Raw genomic sequence first — 18,355 nt, forward strand, 5'->3', positions numbered from 1 at the left:
CAATATTTTTAATATTAATTCTTCCCCAAATTAAAAAAAAACCTTCTGCATAGCAAAGGAAAGAACAAAGCAAAGAGACAGTTTACAGAATGGCAGAAAACCTCCACCTATTATCCTTTGAATAGGGGACAAATAGCAACAACATATAAAGAACCACAAACAAATAGCTGAATCAATAAATAGACAAATTAACTAACTGACAGTTCTCAAGAGAAGAAGTACAAATGTTCAATAAGTATAATATACATGTTCAATTTCTTTGCCTATATGGAAATGCAAATCAAAACTACAGTGAGATTACATCTCACTCGAGTCAGAATGGCTGTCACTAAAAATAAAAGAAACAAATGCTCATGAGGATGTGAAGATAAATGAAATCTTCCATATGGTTGGCGGGAATGTAAATGTGTATAGGCACATGGAAAATAATATGTAAGTTTCTGAAGGAAAAAAAAATCAAAAATTGAGATAGTAGTTAATCTATCAGTACCAATTCTCAGTATATCTCCGAATAAATTTAGCATACTACAGACCTATCTACATATCCATAGGCCATGGGGCCCTGTTCACAATAACTAGGCTATAGAATCAGCCTAGATGCCCATCCATTGACGAATAAATAAAGAAAAATTGTGTAAATACACACAGTGGAATATTATTCAGCCATAAAGAAGTATAGAATCATGTTATTTGCAAGAAAATGAATGAAACTGGAGATTATCATGTTAAACAAAATGAACCAGGCTAAAAATCTCAAATGTGTTTTCTTTCATATGTAAAAAAAATAATACAAAAAACACTCATAAAGAGATGACATGAAAGTAGACAAGGGCTATTAGAGGACAGGAAAGAAGCAATGCTAGGGGAGAGAAGAGGAAGGGAAGTCATAAGGGTAAAATTATCAAAGTATATTACATATATATATACACACAAATGTGACAAAATCCATTAATCTGCATGACTAATATTCATTAATAAAACCACAGTTTTCCAATTTATATGGCATTGTGGAGGTATAAGTTTATATGGATATATTACAATACCTAAATTGCCTAGAAATCTAACCTTATACATGGAGAACTCTCTTTTTTAGTTGCCCAAGTTGGTAGATAATTTAGAAGGAAAAGAAGTAAACTTGTTTTGTTAAGTCAGTAACATTTTGGAGATGTTAGAGCTACATAGCTGTACTCTGGTTATTACAAATTCCATGCCTTGAAAGTTGAATGCATATCTACCCCCATGATTTTTACCACTATGCTACCAGAAATTTTGAGATTTCCTTTTCATTCATTTGGAATCTTTCCATTCTTTCATGAGAATTGTAATTCAATTTCATGTTAATATGTAAATAAACTGTTGTAGTCAAGGTTTGCAAGTGAACAGATATACTAGATAGATAGATAGATAGATGATAGATAGATGATAGATAGATAGATGATAGATTAAAGTCAAATACAGAAGAGTGCAAGACCTCTGTCCATGAACTAGAGACCTTAAGAATCCAGCCAAGGGCCTGGATCGCATGGCAATGTCCTGCATGAGTCCAGCTGAAGGCTTAGAGGCCACAGTAGCATCTCATGCAAGTTCATATCAAGGGTCTGACATGCAAAGGTCCAAGGGCCAATGGTATAAGCTAGAAAGTCTGCACCAGAATGGTGAAAGATTTGTGCCACCAGGCTGAGGGATCTACACTGGAGCTAGAAAGCAAAAATCAAGAAAATGGTGAAGACTAGATCTCCTCTGAAAAGAACAGCAGGCATCCTGGTGACAGTGAGGACCTGCACTCCAACACCAGGAACAGCCAAGTTTGTACCAGGAAATCCAGTCACATAAAAGCTTATCCTGGGAGATCAGCAGCATGCAATCTTTCCCTCCCATTCTCCTTCTGTGTCACTGGGAACAATCCGCAGGTGCACCTTACATGGCCAGAACCGTGCTGACTCCGTTCAGCTGGGTGTTCCCATTAATTAATCTACTGCATACACATATGCATGTAGATGATGCATGCATACATAAATACATATCATAATCTGGTGTGTGTGTATGTGTGTGTGTTACTGGAAATTGAACTTGGGATCTCATGCATGCTAGGCATGTGGTCTACCATTGAGCTACATCTCCATCCCATGTCTTAATTTGTTTTATCCTGTTCAACAAAATGCATGAGACTGAATATATTATAGGAATAGAAATTCAGTTCTGGAGGCTGAAAATTCCAAAATAATGGCATTGGCAGGTTTATCTGATGAGGGTGGTGTCCTCTGTAGGTACAGAATACAACGTCTCCTCACATGATAGAAGACAGAAGGGCAATGGAGACAAAAGCTATCTTTCATGAAACTCAATATCATTCAAGGAGGAACACTACTTTAGTAGTATTATGTGGTTGAGATACATGACAATTACATTTATTTTGTGGAATACACACACACACACACACACACATATATAGGTTCTTGGTTTTGGAAGTTCAAAGCCGTGGAGCTAATAGCCTGTTGCTCAATTGTGTCATGCTTTTTCAGAGGTATGTGTAGGTAAAGGATTGTGTCACCAAGGAAAGAGAGAGCATCTCAGAGAGAAAGAGAGAGAAGAGGGAGGATGAAGGAGAAAGAGAAAAGCAGACAAACGTATGCACAATCCCCTCTGATGGTATGACCCCAATGATCCAAGCACAAACCCTATCACCCATAATTCCACAGCACTTCTCAATATAACCACCCTTCAGATCAAGCCTTCAATCACAGGAAACTTTGGGAAGCACAAATCCTATTCAAGCCATAACACAACAATTTTTCAAAAGGAAAATAAAGGTTCAAGTAAAATTTACAACATTATTTTGTCTTAGTCTATTTTTGACCCTAAAAATTTGTTGTTTAATGAAGTACTGGAAAATGCCTCATTCCCTGATTTTAGCCTCGGATACTTACGTGATTCTGAGCTCTTCTCTTTCATTGTCTTTGTAAATGGGGAGGATTTGAATGGAGTTTCTGTAGAGAGGATGAAACAAGTGAGTGAATATTTTTAGTATTTTTATTAATACTGCATATGAGTTTTATGCATTATTGAGTTTAATTTTGCCTGATATGTATGTGAATATAACATTCCCTCTCCTCTTTACTTTTTTAAAAAATTAATTTTATTGATACCTATAAGGTATACAGTATAACGACATTCATCATTGGAAATTTGTACTTTTATATAATCCATCTTGGTTCTTATTTTTTCCCAATTCCCCTGCCCTCCCTTCAATCCCCCCACCCCTCCCTATCTACAAAGACTTTGTTTCCATTTTTTATTTTTCTCATTAATTCCATTCCAATTCCCTTTCCCTTTTGCATCTGTTCTTCCTATTTCACATTATCTTTTATACCTTTTAGTCCTTATTTACACCTTCAGCTCTTCACATCAGAGAAACATGTGCATCCTATTTATTTCACTTAAAATTATTGCCTCAATGTGCACCTTTTTAGCTATATATGCATCTAGTTTCTCATTCTTTGTGGCTTATTAATATTTTATTTTATAAAAAGACACATTTTCTTTATCAAGTTTCCAGTTGATGGGCAAATGGGTTGCTTCCAAGTTGGATCTGTCACAAAATGTGTGACTATATGAACATGGGTGCACATATATCACTGTGGTGTTATTTCTTTAATTCTTTGGGGAAGATACGAAGCAGGGGAATACCTGGGACAAATAGAACTTCCAATGCTACTTCTTTGAAGTATCTCCAAAGAGATGTCTACAGTGGTTTCACCAGGCTACACTCCCACCAGCAGTGGAGCAGAGTTCCTCTTTCAGTACAGTGAAAAATTTTTATTCACTGATTTCATGATAGCAGCCATTCTTACTGGAGTGAGGTGGAATCTTAGTGTTGTTTTCTTCTGCATCTCTTGAATGGCCAGTGATGTTGAACATTTTTTCATATGTCTATTTGCTGCTTTTATTTCTTTATCTGAGAAATGTCTGTTCATTTCAGATGCCCAATTTTGGATTCTGTCTTTAAATTTGAGATGTCTGACTTTTTCATGTTGTTTATAAATTCTAGATAGTAGACCTTTGTGTACAGCTGATGAAACTTTTTTCCCAAATTGTGAATTGTCTCTTCACAATGTTGGTGGTTTCTCTTGCTGTGCAGAAGATTTTTAGTAACAAGAGATTGCACTTGTTGATTGTTTGTGCTAGCTCTCGGGCAACTGAAGTTTTGTTTATAAAATCTTTCCTACGCCAATGTCTTCAAGAGTTCTACCTAACCTCTGTTCCAGCCGCTTCAGCATTTCTGTTTTAATATTTAGATCTTCAATCTATTTCAATTTTAGTTTAGTGCATGGTGAGAGATATAGGTCTAGATTTATTGTTTGGCAAGTTGAACCCAATTTATCCAGAACAATTTTTTAAAGAGGCTATTTTTCCTCCAGTGAGGGTGTTTGGGTCCTTTGTCAGAGATGAGGTGGCTGAGTGTCTGGAGTTGTTTCTGCATCTTCTAATCTGCTTCACTGGTCCTCAGGTCTGTTTCCTTTTTTAAAAATTAAATTCTTTTATTGGTACATTGTAGGTATACAACACAATTACATTTCTCATTGGGAGTTGTACCTTGACATAATGCATCTTGGTTCTTACTTTTTCCCTATTCCTAGCCCTCCCTTCACCCCCTCCACCCTTCCCTATTTATAAAGACTTTATTTCCATTTTTTCCATTTCTCAGCACTTTTTCTTTCCCTTCTTTCCTTTCCCCTGCCCCTCCCACTACCCCTACCCCTTTGGACCTTTTCTTCCTATTTTGCATTATCAATTATTCATTTTAATCATTGGTACATTTTAGGTATACAATATAATGACATTCATCATTGGAAATCTGCATCTTTACATAGTCTCTCTTGGTTCTTATTTTTCACCCATGCCCAGCCCTCCCTTCAACCCCTCCATTCCTCCCTATTTACAAAGATTTTGTTCCTGTTTTTCCATTTTCTCATATTAATCCCATTCCCGTCTATCCTTTCCTCTAGCCCTCCCACTTCCTTCCCCTTTGCCCCTTTTCTTCCTATTTCACATTACTCAGGTCTGTTTCTTTGCTAGTCTCATGCTGTGTTTTTTTTTTTTTATCACAGTAGCTTTATAGTATAATTTCAAGTTGGGGATTGTGATACCCAAAACCTTGGCTTTTACCCTAGGATTGTGTTTGCTATTCTAGATCACTTCTTATACCAAATGAATTTCTGGATTGTTGAATCCAAGTTTGAGAAGTATGTTGCTGGGATTTTAAATGGCATTGCATTAAATCTGTATAGCAGTTTTGGAAATATGGCGCTTTTCATTATGTTGATTCTTCCTTCCCAGGAGCAAGGGATGTATTTCCATTTTCTGATATCCTCTTCAGTCAATTTTTTCATAGTGCTATAGTTTTCTCAGTAGAGGCCTTTGATTTTTTTGTTAGGTTGATTCCTAGGTATTTCAAGTTTTTGGATGCTATTGTGAAACAAATTGATTGTCCCATTTCTCTCTCAGTGAGCCCGTTTTACATGAACAGAAAATCTATTGGTTTTTGTGTGTTGACCTTGTAACCAGCTACTTTACTGAATTTGGTTATTAAGTCTAGAAGACTTTTAGTGGAGTTCTTGGGGCCTTCTACACAGAGTATCATGTCATCTGCAAACAATGATAATTTGACTTCTTCATTTCCTATTTTTTTCCCTTGTATTTCTTTATCTTGTCTTATTGCTGTAGGTAATGTTTCCAAAAATATATTGAACAGGAGTGGTGAGAGCAGACATCCTTGTCTTGTTCCTGATTTTAGTCTGAGCAATTTAAATTTTTGACCATTTAAAAGTATGATCTTGGCTGTTGGATTTTCATAGACGGCTTCTATCAGATTGAGGAAGAGACAGTCTATTCCATTTTTTTGGAGTGTTTTTATCATAAATGCATGTTGGATTTTGTCAGATTTTTTTTGCATCTATTCAGATGTTCATATGCTTTTTACCCTTGGCTCTATTGATATAGTGTATTACATTGATTGATTTGCACATGTTGAACCAACCCTGTGCCCATGCGATGAAACTCACTTGGTCAGAGTGTATGATCTTCTTGATGATTTTCTGCATTCTATTTGCCAGTATCTTAATAAGGATTCTTGCATCTATGTTCATTAGTGTAATTGGCCTATAGTTCTCTTTTTCGATTGGGTCTTTCTCTGGTTTGGGGATCAATGTGATGCTTGCTTCCAGAAATGAATTTGGGAGTATCGCTTACCTTTCAATTTCATTGAGTTTAAACAGTAGTGGCAGTAGTTCATCTCTAAACATCTTGCAGAATTCAGCAGTGAAGCCATCAGGACCTGGGCTTTTCTTAGTTGTTAAGTTTTTATTTACATTTTTAATTTCTTTGATTGATATTGGGTTGTTTAGAATTTTTAGGTCATTTTCATTCAAATTTGGTAATTCACAAATATCTAGGAATCTGTCCATTTCTTCTGCATTTTCCATCTTTTTGGCATATAGGTTCTTGAAGTATGTATTGATGTTCCTCTGGGTTCTGCAGTGTCACTTGTAATTTCACTCTTTTCATTCCTAACTGGATGGATTTGGGGCTTTCTTTTCCTTTTTCTGATAACGTTGGCTAAGGGTTTGTCAATTTTGTTGCTTCTTTCGAAGAACCAACTCTTGGCTTCATTGATTTTTTTTGTATCATTCTCTTAGTCTCCATTGCATTGATTTCTCCTCTGATCTTTAGAATTTCCTCCCTTGTATGAGCTTTGGGTTTGTCCTGCTCATTTTTTCTAGAAGCTTGAGGTTCATCATCAGCTTGTATAATTGACCTCACTCTGTTTTGCTTATGCGACTATTCACTGCTATGTATTTCCCTCAAAAGACTGCTTTCATTGTGTCCTTAGCTTCCAATATCTTGTATCATCATTGTCATTTAATTGTAGGAACTGTCTGATTTTATCTTTAATTTCCTCGGTGATCCATTGATTTTTTAGAAGTGTGTTGTTCAGTTTCCATGTGTTTATGAAATTCTTGTGTTTTTTTTCTGCCGTTGATCTCCAATTTCATCACACTGTTGTCTGATAATATACAGGAGATAACTTCAATTACTTTGTACTTACTTAAATATGTTTTAAGAGTGAGTGTATCGTCTATTTTGGCAAACTGTCCATGAGTATCTGAGAAGAATGTTTATTCTGATTTTGTGGGGTGGAACACACTGTAAACATCTGTTAAGTTCATTTCCTGAAGAGTTTGATTGAGTTCTAGTATTTCATTGCTTGTTTTTTGTCTAGTCAATCTATCTATTTGTGACAGTGGGATAATGAGATCACCCGCTACTATTGTATTAGTGCTTATATGATTTTTCATGTCTTTTAGCATTTCTTTTACATAGTTGGGCACACTGTTGTTTGGTGGATAGATATGATTGTCATCTCATTCTCCTGGATTGTTCCTTTACAAGGATGTAGTGTGCTTCATTGTCTCTCTTAATCATTGTTGGTTTGAAATCCACTTGAACTGCAAAGAGCATAGCTGCTACTACTTTTTTTTGGATTCTTGTCACATGGAGGATTGATTCCCACCCTTTAACTTTCAGTGCATGAGATTCTTCTTGAATTGTGTTTCTTGTATGCAGCATATTGTTGGATCTTGCTTCTTGACCCATTCTGCCAGTCTATTTCTTTAGACTGGTGAATTGAGACCATTAATATTGTTGGTTATTATTGGTATGTATTGACTTATTCTTGTAATGACTTTTTCTTTGTGTGGGATACTCTCCAATTGCTTTTAATTTCTTGTCATTATGCAGGGCTTCTTGGGGTTGTGATTCTCATTGACTTTTCCTATTACATTGTTTAAAATTTTTTGTAGTGTTGGTTTGGTATTCATGAAGTTCCTCAAGTGTTCCTTGTCATGAAAGTATGTTATTTCTTCAACAAGTTGGAATAGTTTTGCAGAGTACATCAATCTGGGTTGGATACAGTTTTCCTTTAGGGCTTGAAATACGTCACTCCAAGGTCTTCTTGCTTTGCAAGTTTGTATTGAGAAGTTTCCTGGGACTCTAGTGAGCTCTCCTTTGTATGCTGTTAGTTTCTTTTCTCTAACTGCTTGTAGGATTTTTTTCTGTTGGGTTTCTCAAATCTTAACTATTATATGGCTATGTGTAGTGTTTTTTGATCATGGCTAGTTGGAGTCGTATATGCCTCACTAGTCTGTATTTCAAGTTACTTTCTCATATTTAGGAAGTTTTCTGCCATTATTTATGTGAACAGATTTTTTTATGTTGTCTACACTCTCTCCTGTTTCTTTTTTGACTCTAGTCAGTCTGATGTTATTCTTCTTTGTATTTTCTAGCAGCTGATGGATTTATTTCTCATGATCCCTTACTATTTTTATGAAATTTTTTCCTGCTCGCTAATTGTCATCCTATCATCTATATCTGAAATTCTGTCCTCACATTTCCTCATTCTGCTCTATAAACTTTCATTGGAGTTTTTAATCTTCTTGAAGTCTGTTTGCACCTGTGTTATGGATTCAGTTTGTTTCCTATGTTGGGATTCCATCATGTTCCTCACCTCCTCTATTTTTTTTAGCTGTCTTCTTCAGATTTATTAATCACGTCTTGTACTATGGGCACAATCTCTGCTGTTATCTGAGAAATTATTTCTGATTTGATTTTTCCAGGTCTTCTTTCTTTTCCAGTTCAGTGAATCCAGGTGTTTGAGTATCAGACTGTTCCATCTCTTTGCCCTTTGGAGTTGACTTAGGTGATCTGGAAATCTTGTTTTGAGACTTATTTGTGCGTCTTCTCATTTCAACAGATGCAGCCTGCTGTGCTCACATTTGTTGAGGTGACTTTGGTCACCCAGTGGTTTTGAATTTTCAACAAGCCACCGAGCAGCCTTTACTCTACGGCTCACCAGTACACCAATTCCTGGTTTCAGAGTGCTGGTCTTCGTTATCCCTGATCTGACCTCATGTCTAGGTGGGCTTCTGGCTGGGGCCTCTATGTAGCTGTTGTGCACACTTGGGATGGTATGTAGGTGTGCCTCTCACTGGGCCCTCTATATAGCTGTTGTCTGTGAGGACATTTGGATGGGGGGTGTGCACTCCAGTTCCTGTTGTCTGCACAGGCTTTGGTTAGAGTCTTCGTGCATGTATCAGTGGTATTGGGTTGAGCCTGTAGGTATGGCTTGTGTGCCTGTTTAGCTCTTTTCCGGGTGGGTCAACGGCTGTGGCCAATTTTATGGCAGGTATCTGGCTGAAGCTTGTGCACTTGTGCAGCTCTTTTCTACATTGGAATTTGGCTTGGGTGGGTGTGCATGAGCCTCTGGTTTTGGAGTGGACCCCTGGATGTGATCTGCCTGCAGCTGCTCAGGTCTGGGCCTCACAGCTACTTCCTGGGATATGTGCACAATTACCGCTGGAATGACTAGGCTCTGAGTCACCCCCTTGCTTTTTCTCCCCTCTTGTTCCCTTCCTTTTCCCTAATAGCCCACTCAGCTTTCATGTTTCTCTGTCTCTGTGTGTCTGTCTGTCTCTCTCCTGTCTCTTATTATTACTGCAGTACTGGGGATGAAACTCAGGGATGGATGGATGCTACAAAATTCTGGCAATAATGTACACCTGCAAACCATACTCAATTTCTGTGTTTAACCATCATCTCTGTTATTTTCCTAAAATTTGTCATTGTCAGTTCCTTATGAGGAAATACCTTCCCTGCTCCATGTTTTTACTCAATGAGCTGAAGAAACTTTCTTGAAAAATTGTTCTGTGAATGGATGAATCTGCAGTTTTGCATATACACACACACAGAAAATAAAAAATAACAATTTAATAAATGAAGCATTAGTCTTGATGGAAAAATTAAATCTTATCTTACTGATCACCTATTTTCAGTAAAGTTGATGTTCCATATTATTCCATATGAGGCAGGAAATAATCTTGTAATTAATTATTTATTTCAGTGCTTCAGATGGAATCCAAGGCCTTGTCCATGCTAGGCAAACACTCTACCACTGAGCTATTTTCCAAACCCATAAAATAATCTTTGTAATGGATATTTCTCTAATAGTAAGCATGTCCCTTAAGCCTCTCTATATGGACTTGGAGGATTGGTGAATTTGCTGGTGATAATACATTTCGAGTAGGCAGTATTGAAGTGTAAAGGTGTTTTCTTAACCAGAACCAAGAAGTGCCTCCCAAGGTTAAGGTATAGTTCAGTGGCAGAGCAATTATTGAACATTCATGTGACCCTGTGTTGGATCCTTACCAACACACACACACTCACACACACACACACCTCTAACACTTCCATGTGATTTTATTCTCTTAGAATTGCAATCCTGTCTTCTATAAAACTTTTTAAAAATAGCAATGCATTATTTTCTATATCGTCTTTCTCTTTGAACCACAAGATAATAGATGTTCTTGATGTCTTCTAATTTAGCTTTTCATAAACAGTTTTATTGACATATAATTCTCTCATCATGCAAATCATACATCAGAAGTACATAATTCAATAGTTTTCAGTGTATTCATAGACATGTGCAGTCCTCATGGCAATCTCAGAACATTTCTGTCAACTCACTAAAAAATAACTTTGTACTCTTCAGTTATCCTCCATCCTTTAAAAAATAAAAGCAATAAAATAAAATAAAAAATTTAAAATAAAGAACAAGAGAAAGCAAACTTTTTATCATTTTGCTGGTGTAAGTACATATAATATATAAATACCATATATCTCTATTTTTTAAAAGTGTTACAAGTATAGGGATAAGATTATAATTACTTCACTATCTACCTTGATGTGATTCATTTTCATGTATCTAACATTGTGGACAGCAAGTGATCTACAAACTTTCAAAGATTCTTTAAGGGAGGCTCTACACAGACAATTGTTGTTAAGTTTGGGACCTTGTAGAAATTTCTTTCGTTAGGGGATACTTTGTGACTTTTAAATCAAACAAAAGAAAAAAAAAAGAGTCTTTCTTTCTGGAAGAAATAATTCTATTTTCATTTATTGCTGCCTACATAGATGTGAAATTGGCTTAGACTTTTTCTTTCTGTTATCTTCTCTGCACCACATGGGAGCTGAATTATTTGGAGACCAGGAAGAAAATAGAACAATTTATTTAATGAGGAACTCTGAGAATTCAACAGTTGAGATGCTAGGAACTGTAAACATGCCCTATTGCTCCTTATATATAATTCTTTCTTCCCGACCTCTGTGAAATCCCAGCGGATTTTGAGGGAGAGGTCATGGAGAAAGGATATCAGCAGTGCAGCCACTGGAGAATGTCAGTGTTTCCTAGTGAGCCTGTTCGAGTAAGAAAAAAGAGGAAGTGGGTACTGGCCTTTACTGAAAATAAGAGTTCTAAAACAGCTCAATGTTTATTTAGTCTATGAAGTTTCTCTATTTGAAAGGTACTTTATTTTCCACTGAATCATCTTTTTCAGTTTGCACTCTTTTATTTTTTTCCCACAATTCAGAACCTTTGAACTGGAAATTAATATTCCTTGAATATCAAATTTTCTAGAGAGTCTCTCTATATCTTTCTGAAATCTCTGCCATAAATTGCAGATTCTGATTCAAAACTAATTTATGTTTAAAATTCTCATTGAAGATCTATTATGCATGACACATCGTCTATCTTTTTCTTAATGTAATTGCTTTTTTCTTTTATAATTTATTTTTGCTGGTTAATTTGATTTATTCATGTCACTGAATAGTTCTATATTGTTATTCTTGTCCTTTGTATTGCTTCTTATTTTTGGTGTCTTCAAAATAATGCAATGTTATAATTATTTCTGATGCTTGGTACTCAGCCTGATTTTCCTTCTCATCTTATTGATCTCTTTCAATTTTTCAATAAATATTGAATGACTGAATTTGGGCTACACTGTCTTGGCATGTTCCAGAGTTTAATAGATATTGTAGCACTTGATTTGGGCATATTTTGTTGACTATGGACACAAATATTGTAGCATTTGATCTTGATATATCTTGTTGGATATGATTTTCAACAATTTTTGTACTGGGTTAAAAATTTGTCCTTGATTTCCTTATGTCCCAAGAGACGCTGCCTTAATTGCTAAGAACACTAATGACTGTGAAAGCTTCTCAAAGCCTTTTTCCTGTTGTGATTATGGTTATGGTTTCTCTTCACTGGCCTAGTTTTTGTAGACTATGATTAGCATTTTCATCTCAATATTTGCTGCTCATCAGACATTTGAATTTGTTGAACACCTGCAGTGCGATGGGGATTATGTGAGACCCTGAAAATACAAATGATTTGACAGAACTGTCACAACCTCAGACCTGCAAATCAATATTAATCTGTGAATGTGAGAGGGACACAAGGAAGATTCTAGGAAGCTCTACTGTGGGCCTTACACACTGTGTCCCACATGACCCTGCTCCCTGCTCTACACTGCTATGGCCTTTCAAATCCCCTCCTACCCAGCTCATTGTCTCAAAAAACAGTGGCAGATTCTTTTCTTTTAAGCTGGAATGTTTGTTCCTTCTGTGCTTCCCCTGATTAATAAATATCTATCCTTCCTGTCTCAGCTCCAACTTAAGTATTTCAAGAAAAACTCCTCCTAATTTTGACAGAATGAATTAGTCTTCAATAATGTCTTTCCTATTTTGAATTAACTTCAGGCTTTCATAGTACTGAATTTTTTATGTAATGAAGAATGGAAACATTTATTTTTAATCATAAGTCTGCATTTTAATTTCTCTAGCATGACTGAGTTTATACAATGACAGAATATTTGTGATCCAATCCATTATTTGTACATTTTAGTCATTAACTCTGATTATTTTAATACTATGCCTTGCATAGATGAGCACACACAATACAAGTTGGCTTCTGTTTGATTTAAATGATGATGTATGTTTTCTCCTCCTTTCATTGATGTAGTGCAAATAACTTTTTCTCTATTTGGAGCAATTCATCTGTCTCGAATTCTCTGAAAGAAGGAGACTTTGGGAACTTTATAGATTAAAAATGCTGAATAGTATCTAAAAGAGGTAGCAAACCTGTTATATTTATGTTGATCAGAATTTCATCCTTGATGGCTGCCCCAGTTAAGTGGCATATTGATAACTGATAGTCATGCAGGACAGATTTTTTGTGATGCTCACAACAGAAGCTCATGAGTATGAAATGTTCACAACACTCAGGAGAACAGTCATACACATTATTGTCATTTAATTTATCCTCTAATTTAACCTCATTGTGAATATATGTGACCCCTAGTGTAGAAAAGAATCACATGTTAAAAGTTGAAATTATTGTCTCAGGATCCCACAGAGGGTATATTGATGAAATAAAACTATATTAAAGGAAGTCTGACTTAACAATCCAGTTTGTAAATCAAAGCTCTCTACTGTACCTTGGAAAATTTAGGTATCCAAAGAATTATCATAAAGGGAGAGTTTAATCATCGTAATATTAATAATAACAAAAACACTTATTGAGACTCTACTATGAACAGTACATGTTGAAGCTCAAAAATATAGTAATAATAATAATAATACATTTAAAAAGAAAAATATTAGGAAGTGGTGTTAACTTTCACAAATCTATGAAGTGCCACCTCAAAGAATGAAGGTTATCTGAGTTGAAAATTTATATTTAATCACAATCATAGAGCTTCAGTTATAAGTAAAAAATTAAGATTATAAGGAAAAAAATCATGAAATGTTTTCAAATATTTTGGAAGGTTCATATCAAAAAATTAGTTGATGTCCATAGATTCATATATAAATGATAGTAGAATGCTTTTTTATAATTTTTTAAAATTCTGAGTAATAATATATAAATTTTACATATTTTAAGTTGTACAACTTTTCATTTAGAATATTTTAAAATGAAAATGAGATTATACATGGCTGACTGAATCACAAACATTGGGTGGATCTATTAGACATTGAAGAACATCTATCCCTGAACGATACCATAAAGTGACAAATATGTGCAGTGGCAGGTGGCTGTCCTTAACGATTGCATTATTTTCCTTCCCAGTATAAGCACCAACCACATGGAAGCAGCAAACTATTTGTGTGTCTCAGAACTAGTCCTTGTGGGCCTTTCAGAAGATCCAGAATTTCAGCCTCTTTTTTTTTGGACTGTTTCTGTCCATGTACCTGGTCACAGTGCTTGGGAACCTGCTCCTCATCCTGGCCATCAGCTCTGACTCCCACCTCCACATCCCCATGTACTTCTTCCTCTTCAACCTGTCCTTTGTGGACATCTGTTCCACCTCTACCACAGTCCCACAAATGCTGATGAACATCCAGGCACAGAGCAAAGGTGTCTCCTCTATAGAGTGCCTCACTCAGGTATACTTTTCAAATACGTTTGTTGGGATGGATAATTTCCTTTTGACTGTGATGGCCTATGACCGCTTTGTGGCCATCTGCTACCCACTGAAATACACAGTTATCATGAACCCCTGGTTCTGTGGCCTTTTAGTTCTCTTGTGTTGGATCATAATGTCCTTGGCTTCCCTGATCCACATTCTATTGAGGAAGCATCTTACTTTCTCCACAGTCACTGAAATTCCCCATTTCTTCTGTGAACTGGCTCAGGTTCTCAAGGCTGCCAACTCGGATACCCTTATCAGTACCATCTTCCTATATGTGGCAACGGCACTTCTGGGTGTTCTGCCTGTCACAGGGATCCTCTTCTCTTACTCTCAGATTATCTCCTCCTTACTGAGCATGTCCTCCACTGCAAGCAGGTATAAAGCATTTTCCACCTGTGGGTCTCACCTATGCATGGTCTTCTTGTTCTGTGGAACAGGACTCGGAGTGTACCTCAGTTCTGCTGTGACCCATTCTTCCCATGGAAGTAAGATCGCCTCTGTTCTGTACACTGTGGTAACCCCCATGCTGAACCCCTTCATCTACAGCCTGACGAACAAGGATGTGAAGTGTGCCCTGGGAAGACTCCTCAGCAGAGCAGCCTCTTGTTTGTGATGGACCACTGACCTCAGAACAAAATGGACATGGTGCAAATGCTTTAAATATACCTCATATTTTCCATTCCATATAACTTTGGTTTTATATATATTTCTCCTCAACAACTCCCTCAGTACTTTCTTTGTAACTTTTCTTTCCTATAAATAATCCATAAAGTTCCAAGATTGGCAACTTTTGTTATATGCATTCCAGATATTTTCACCTTGACTTAAAGAAAAATACATCTAATGTTGACATGGTTTCCTCAAAATATATTACTAGGTGTAAATATTAATGTTATTCATTTTAATTTTATTTTGTTCTTGTTTCCCCTGAAAGAAATAGAATGAAGACATCAGAGTGATAGCCATATCAGCACTGTGCATCATTATTTTTATGAGTTTATTAGGGCAAGAAGGAAAGATTGTAAGAAGGGATAGCCTGACACCTGGAACTCGAAATCACACACATTCCTACCTTTTCTCTCCCTCTTGTTGTAGCAACAATGATTGGATTCACAAATTCTGCAGATTTGCACTAAAAAAACCATAAATATTCCCAGCTCCAAATTTCACTCTCTTTTCAGGACCTGAAGTCTGTTTATTTTATTGTGTACTTTTATATTTCTACTGAATAAATCGATTTTTGCCTCTTGAAATGATTGGATTTTGAACACAAATGCTGGAATCTAGCTTAGAAAGCAATTTCTCATATGACTCATAGTGATATAAATGCCTACGATAATTCTTGAAATGTTACTTTATTCTTTGTGATCTTTGTTCTTTTCATTCTTCCTTCCTTCTGTCCCTTGCTCCAATTTTCCTACTTCCTCTTCTCCATTTTATTAGTTGCTGCTAAACAATTTTTCATTCTGTCTGTGGCTGAATAATATTTTACATTAAGTGTACACTACATGTTGTTTATCCATTCATCCACAGATGGACATTATTAACTTCCATCTTTTACATAGAGTTGCTAGCACAGCTGTGGTTATGCATGCACATTTGTTTGCACACAGTCATGTGCTGCAACTATGTTTTGGTAAGTGGCAGACTGTATATATAATAGTGGCCCCATAGCGTTAGATTACCTAGAGATATCAGAACCATGTTAATGTTTACAAATGTACTCTACAAATCAAATCTACTCATTTGTAAGATGATAAAATTGCCTAGTGGTACATGTCTGAAAACCTCTCCTATTGCTAAGAAGCACATGAATATATTGCTTATCAGTTTTGGGGGTCATATATATAGTAGTTAGACAGCTGTTTCATATAGTGATTGCATTTTTAACTTTTTGAGGAAACTCCTAAAGCGCTTTTATTGTAGCTGGATTTTTTTTTTTACATTCTAATGTCTGTAGTCTGTGATATATTCACAACTTTGGTAATCCTTGGCAAATTTTGAATGGAAAGTACAGAATTTGATTGGCTATGGAGTGCTCTCTCACTGTGTTTTTATATGAATTTCTCTATGACCAACTGAGCACATTTTCTCATATTTGTTGGCAGTTTATATATTTTCTGAGAATTATCTTATTAACTCTTTTCTCATTTAGCAATTTGTGTACATTTTGTTTTTGCTTCTGACTTGTAATAGTTCATTATTACATATTTTGGATACTTGACATATTAAATATGTGTTTTGCAATTATTTTCTCGATTCCATTTGATAAATTTCCATTTTTTTAAGTACACAATTTATTTTTATCAACTGTATTCATCATGTTGTACAATAGAACTCTTGTAGTTATTCCTGTCTTATCCGAAATGTGTGCTTTGACCCTAACTTATCAAATCCTATCCCTGTGATTTCTGGTAGCTGTCAATTTTGCTCAGCTTCTATGACTTCTGCTTTTCAGAGATCCATCCTTATATAAGTGAACTTGTGTGGTGTTTGCTGCCTATGTCTGGGTCCATTAATTTCACTTCACATAATGTCATATGGATTCTGCTATGATGTAGCAAATATCAGGATTTACTTCTTTTTATGTCTCAATTATGTATACATGCCACATTTCTTTATTAATGTGATAACAGTTGATGACAATCCTTGACTACTGTGAAGGATGATGTTATGATAAAGGGAATGTGCATGCATGTTGTCCTGTTGATAGCATATCCTTTGGACAGATACAGTAGTGAGATTTCTGAATCTTATGTTAGTTCTACTTTAAGTTTTTTGAAGAACCTGCACACTGTTTTCTGTAATGACTACACCAGTTTACATTGACAACAAAAGAATTCAAAGTTCGTGTTTCTTCATATCCTCACCAATATTCACTACCTTCTGTGTTTTTCACAATGACTTGTTAGGGACCAGCCATAAAATGTATAGATTGTTGGGCACCAGGCCACATGCCCTGCAGTCCTGAGTACTGGTATTAACTTGCCTCAGGAACAGAGAAGTTTGAAATAGTTACAGACTTCCTGGCTGTATGGGAAAGCCATAAGAACAGTGCTCCTGAGGCAATATAAAATACAAGTATCCAGATATGGGGAAGGACCTTAACTTGTTCCCTTTGAGATGATTAACTTGTTACTTATCTTGCTACCCCTAATCTTACTGCAGTCACTGTTCCTGGAAAACTACATTACCCCCTCTCCTGTGCTTCTTGCTGAATAATAAAAGCATGTCCACAGTGAAGTTAATTGAGTCTATCCACTAGAGGCAAGCTTCTCCTGGTCCTAGGGTACCTTGAATATTGTCTCTGTCTCTTTTTTATTCCCCATCATCCTCCCTACAGGTATTCAGGGATCTGATCAGTCCCCCAAAATAGCCCCTCTAACATGTGTGAAATTATATCTAATTGTGGTCTTAATTTTAATAACCCTGATGATTAATGATAGAGAATATTTTCATATATGACTTCGCAATTTTTATGTCTTCTTTTGAGAACTGTCTATTAAAATATTTTGCTTGTTCTTATTCATGTGATTTGTTTTCTTTTATTTTTTTCATTAAGTTTATTGGTAGCTTTTAGGTATACAATACAGTTACATTCATCATTGAGATCTTGTACCTTTACACGATGTATCTTGGTTCTTATTTTTTCCCAATTCCCCTGCCCTCCTTTCACCTCCTCCACCATTTCCTATTTACAAAGAATTTTTTTTCTATTTTTCCTTTTCTCATGTTTTTTCTTTTCCCTTCTTTCTTTTCCCTTACCCTTCCAACTTCCCCTAGTCTTTTAGACCTCTTCTTCCTATTTCACAATATCAATTATACATTTTAATCCTTATTTACACTTTTAGTTTTTCACACAAGAGAAACTATTCAGTATTTACACGTCTATTCTATATATTTCACTTAAGATTATGGCCTCTATGCACATCCACTTAGCTATAAATATGTCTCTAGTTTCTCATTCTTTATGGCAGAGAAGTACACCATTT

General features: G+C 35.9%; 1 pseudogene; it reads left to right on the forward strand.

The window, feature by feature from the left end:
• The first annotated feature begins 1,790 nt into the window (after positions 1-1,790).
• LOC101717197 (olfactory receptor 7D4-like) lies at positions 1,791-15,155 on the forward strand (annotated as a pseudogene).
• The last annotated feature ends 3,200 nt before the right edge of the window (positions 15,156-18,355 follow it).

Source organism: Heterocephalus glaber, unplaced genomic scaffold (assembly GCF_053883595.1).
Source record: "Heterocephalus glaber isolate CG9 unplaced genomic scaffold, H.glaber_assembly_v1.0 deba00001188, whole genome shotgun sequence".
In the NCBI taxonomy this organism is placed as follows: domain Eukaryota; kingdom Metazoa; phylum Chordata; class Mammalia; order Rodentia; family Bathyergidae; genus Heterocephalus; species Heterocephalus glaber.